This window comes from Antrostomus carolinensis, unplaced genomic scaffold (assembly GCF_000700745.2).
Source record: "Antrostomus carolinensis isolate BGI_N321 unplaced genomic scaffold, ASM70074v2 scaffold47660, whole genome shotgun sequence".
In the NCBI taxonomy this organism is placed as follows: Eukaryota; Metazoa; Chordata; class Aves; order Caprimulgiformes; family Caprimulgidae; genus Antrostomus; species Antrostomus carolinensis.
Genome location: NW_010290121.1, coordinates 10,324 through 15,813, shown reverse-complemented (window position 1 = coordinate 15,813; position 5,490 = coordinate 10,324). Strand labels below are relative to the sequence as shown.

The 5,490-nt window shown below is 36.5% G+C and overlaps 1 non-coding gene across 1 annotated transcript; it reads right to left on the bottom strand.

Moving 5' to 3' along the window:
- Window positions 1–3,841: 3,841 nt before the first annotated feature.
- Window positions 3,842–3,906, bottom strand: LOC114818762 (small nucleolar RNA SNORD109A). Its single transcript, XR_003766259.1, has one exon. It is a non-coding gene; the product is annotated as a small nucleolar RNA SNORD109A (small nucleolar RNA).
- Between the last annotated feature and the right edge of the window lie 1,584 nt (window positions 3,907–5,490).

Genomic DNA, 5,490 nt, shown 5'->3' with positions numbered 1-5,490 from the left:
TGCTAGACCACTCTCCATCATCTTTGGTAAGTCGTGGGGAACAGGAGAAGTGCCTGAGGACTGGACTAAGCAAATGTCACTCCAGTCTTCAAAAAGGGCAAGAAGGAGGACCTGGGTAGCTGTAGACCAGTCAGCCTCACCCCCATCCCTGGAAAGGTGATGGAACAACTTATCCTTGGTGCCATCTGAAGGCACATCAAGGGTAAGAGGGTCATTAGGAGCGGTCAATATGGTTTTACCAAGGGGAAGTCATGTTTAACCAACCTGATAGCCTTTATGAGGACATAACCAGGTGGATAGATGATGGTAGAGCAGTGGATGTGGTTTATCTTGATTTCAGCAAAGCCTTTGATACCATCTCCCACAGCATCCTCGCAGCTAAACTGAGGAAGTGTGGTCTGGATGATTGGGTAGTGAGGTGGATTGTGAACTGGTTGAAAGGAAGAAATCAGAGAGTTGTGGTCAATGGGGCAGAGTCTAGTCGGACTGATCGTTACTGTGTAATCTGGCTCCTGGTAGTTGTCTGAATGGGATCTGGAAATGGCCTGAAGTCGTACCAGGGGAGGTTTAGATTGGATAGTAGGAAAAATTTCTTCACCGCAAGGGTTGTTAAGTATTGGAACATGCTGTCCAGGGAAGTAGTGGAGTCACGATCCCTGGAGCTATTTAAAAGATTTTCAGGAAAAAAATTAATGAAATATAACAAGGGCAAGTGTAGGATCTTGCATCTGGGAAAGAACAATCCCAGGTTCCAGTATAGGCTGGGGACAGACTAGTTTTAAAACAGTGTAGGGGAAATGGATCTGGGGGTCTTGATGGACAGAAGGATGACCATGAGGCAGCAGTGTGCCCTCATGACCAAGAAGGCAAATGGCATCCTGGGGTGTATTAGAAGGGGTGCAGTTAGTAGGTCAAGAGAGGTTCTTCTCCCCTTCTACTCTGCCCTGGTGAGGCCACATCTGGAGTATTGTGTTCAGTTCTGGGCCCCAAAGTTCAAGGACAGGGAACTGCTTGAGAGAGTCCAGCACAGAGCCACCAAGATGATTAAGGGAGTGGAGCATCTCCCTTATGAGGAAAGGCTGAGGGAGCTGGGTCTCTTTAGCTTGGAGAAGAAAAGACTGAGGAGTGATCTCATTAATGTTTGTAAATATGTAAAGGGCAAATGTCATGAGGAAGGAGCCAGGTTCCTCGCAGTGATGTCCAATGACAGGACAAGGGGCAATGGGTGCAAGCTGGAGCATAGGAGGTTCCATATAAACATAAGGAAAAAGTTTTACACTGTGAGAGTGACAGGCCACTGGAACAGGCTTCCCAGAGATGTTGTGGAGTCTCCTTCTCTGGAGACATTCAAAACCCACTTGGATGTGTTCCTGTGTGACCTACTGTAGGTGATCCTGCTCTGGCAGGGGGCTTGGACTAGATGATCATTCGAGGTCCCTTCCAATCCCTAACATTCTGTGATTCTGTGATAAAATAAGGTACACCACAAAGAGTATGCCATATTTTGTCAGTGTAACCATTTAATTAAAGTGTTTGCTAGATAAAAAATATTGTTACAGTATCAAACTGAAAGTTTTGAGTGTTGGCCTAGCTTAAGAGAATTATTTACTTCTGGCCTGACTTAATATTTGATATTTATAAATACTATGTTAAGTTTGTCTGTTAAAGGTAAGTAGACTGACACCAACTTCTATATTCCTTGGATGGCACAAACTGAAGTCTAGCCCACCTTACAAATACGTACTCAGGTCAAATAAAGATAGCTAATATAGTGACAAAAAATTGGTTTTATTTTCTATTGCACAGCTTGAATTCTTTCCTGTTCAATGTGTAACAAAAGAAATCCTATTTTGTGGCTGTTAAGTCCAAGTAAATTCTGGTTTTATATAATTTATTAAGCAACTCTGGTTTTACAGTGTAAGACTGTATTATTCCAGATTGTGCTAATATAGCTAACTTTGTTGCTACTCTATATGAAATACTATGTACTTTTCATCTTGTCATCTTTACAAAAGTGTAAGAAATTATATGCAATCCTAGATCATATAAAGTTTACTTTCAGAACCTGCTGACATCAATGGCAGCTTTGCTAAGGCAAAGTAAATGTCATAAAATGTTTTGTTCTACTGCAGACATTGGCAAATAATTGGCATCTGTTTTCAGTTGTCTATCTGCCATTCTGTCTTTTGAAACAGAAGCTTCCATTTCTCATCTAATTCCTTGATGAATTCAGTCTTACATGGGATTGGAAAAGTTGTTATGAAAAAAATGTAAAATGTTGTTAAAGGAAACATAAAAAGTTTCATAGTGATTTCCATGTAATTAATTTTTCAGACTGGTTGGGATTTCTTAAAATGATCCAAATAAAAAGTCAAGAATATTTATCTTGACAACTGAAAAATTCTTCAGCTGAATAATATAATTGCTTCTGTTTTACTCTGGATATTCTTGATAGATTCCATTGGAATTCAGTTACTTTTGTTGTCAGCTTTACTATTTTACCAAATTATAGCATAATGTCTGTATGTACAGTAGGTAGATTTTTCTATTGTATTCAACTATTGGCTAACAGGATATAAAATACTTATCAAAATACATATTCAACTCCTTATTACTAATGCTTTAAAGCAGATAAAACAACACTCTGACTTCAGAAATTGTTTTGTCTAAGCACATGACAAACATACTCATTAACATGCTTTCAAATATATTGCCAGAGTGCTAATAAAATCAACACCAATTTTTATTAGAAACTAAGCCAAAGTGCATTTGGTCTTGTCACTACATAACAGTGTGTGTGATACTTAAGATATCAACATAAACACTGAGTAAAATCGTAATTTTTTTATTAAGTGAATATATTGCAATTTTATAATGAACTGATATTGTTCAACTACATAAGCAAAATGCATATTAAAGGACTAAGAGTCAGGCAAGAGGATAAGATGTGAGATCAGTTTTAGTTTTCACATTTAAATGCTTTCATGGTTTGTCACTGTTAGATAACAAATAACACCCAGAAAGCTAATTCCAGTTTTTATACTTGCTGTTTACTATTTAAAGTCTCAGATAGTCACTTAAGTTTATGGGCAATATTTGCCTAGAGTGATGCATAATCAAATACATTTTCTGAGTTGTTTCATGTCAGACCAACATATGTACATTAACAGTGGAATCTGCTCACAGCACATTGCATTTCAGTAAAATTCAATTTCTACAGCCTTATAAAATGAGTTGCAAATTTCATAATTGTTGTGAAATGAGGATACAGTTTTAGATAATGTGAATCTGTGCTTATTTATAAGCAGTATCACTAAACATTTTGAAGACAAAAATACATAATCATAGTCAGATATTTGCTTCCAGAGCCCTGAATCTGCAAGATTATTTTTCTGGGATAAGCTAAAATTTCTTGTGGGATTATTGTATTTTCATATATAGTACATGTGAGACATTTCTGTCTCAATCCTATCACATGGCCTATGTGAATTATTGTTTTTTTTCTGCCTAGTCCCTATCAGATTTAGAACCCAAATCACTACAGATCTTTATCAGATATTTACTGCAATATCACAATTGTGTTCTAGGACTGATAGGGCAATGACGTGTAAGAAAAAAGCACAGTTACTGTCTCAGGCAGAACGCTTTGATGATAACAGGAAAATGTGGAGAAGTTTTGTTTTGTAGAGCCCTTATTAACTGCACCATTTATGAGTCAAAAAGACAATAATTTCATTTACAGAACCATGAATCTGTATCATTGAAATAATGAAGTCTCACTGAAGTTATTCTCTCTCTCCAAAACCTTGCCGTTTTGGATTTGGTCAATAATAACTGGCTGAGACTTCTTTTTAACTTTGTAGTTAGTTACACAGCATCCTCAGATTTTACCTTCTTCATCAGTCTCAGTTGCTGTTCCTAGTTTTACTGTAAGCTTACCTCTCTCATTCTATTTTACTTCCTCCTCTTTTAAAACTTCCATTACAAAATCTTTAGGCTCTGTGCCAAGTAAATTCTGGGTGAAATACTCTATAATGCTTTCAGCTCTTCTAGTGTGAGAACTTAGACTACAACATTTCAAACTAATTTGATATTTTAATAAATTTTCTCATGTTTTGTTATTCTAGTTCAGTACTAAGAAGAACAAAGAAGAGGAAGAACCAAACCAGTGTTACAAAAGGAAGAACAAATGCTTCTTCCATTTTTTGTAGAATTTTTTGGATATATTATGCCTTGCTGTTTCTGTTTGACACCTGAGGAAGAGCTGGTCCCCAAAGCTTTTTGTTTGTTTTTTTGTTTGGTTGTGTTTTTTTGTTTTAACTTTACAAGCTGATCTAATAAAAACAACTTTTCTATACCATGGTACATTCTCTTAGAAGGTACAGTTTATTAATCCATCTTCACTCCTTTCAGGATAGAGACTATACCATTAAAATCTCTTATAAGGCTTATGGCCATATTTCTTCCTCAGTAGTAGGTTTATCTGTGGCATTCATGCGGAATATTAAGTTCAACAGGTTCAAGAACTAGAATTTCCAGGAGAAGTGTGCAGCTATGAGGAAATGTACCTTTAATGTTGAAATAATTCAAGGCAGAGCATTTTTTATTTTGACAAATCTGGAGGAAAAAAAAAATCTGGACTTCCACTCCCTAAAATTAAACATTTTTATTTTTGAGGCTTATCCAATGCATTTTGGTTGTTTTGACTTATTTTATTATTTGAATTATTATTTCTTTTAACCACCTGAAATGACTGATTTCTATCCCCAGGTAAATTGCTTCCTTTTCTGATGTCTTTTTCTTGTAGATCAGAGTTCCAATACAGCTCGGCTCTTGAAAGGGAAGCACTGAATACACAGCTCATTTATCAAGGCAAAAGTGTTTAACTATGACCTTAAGCACATGCTGCTGCTTGTTAGTTTAACTGAAGCTACACAAACATGATAGAAGGTAACTGACCTTTATTCTGTGCTCTAGGTATCTGTTTGATGATGATCTCACTTTGTCCAGAGGTTTAACAAGTGTTTACTTTTTACCTAACTCTCTGATTACATGATCCTCTTTTCCCCAACTCTCTTCCTTCATCATATGTTACAGCTTTTTCTTAAGTCTCTGACATTTCAAGTGAGGGTCACTGTATTTATGCAGTGCCAAGAACTAGGAACAGTCTTAGGTGCTGAGTGTGCTCTTCCCCATTGTTCTGCAAATTAGTCAACATGAAACAGAATAGTGATAATGTGTTGTTATGATTAAGGTTAATAAGCTACTGATTATCTCCATAGATTACACCTCCAGACACATTATTTAAATGGATTGCTTTGTTGAACTAGCTGATAAAAGATCCAAATTTCCTCTTGTTGTGACAAAGGATGTTATAAGCCTTTAGAGGGATAAAGAAACACTTCTCAACATGAACAGTTTACTCTGTCCAGTACATTACAGATTTATCTTATGGTGAATATAGCACACTATAGCTCCAGAAAACGTTGT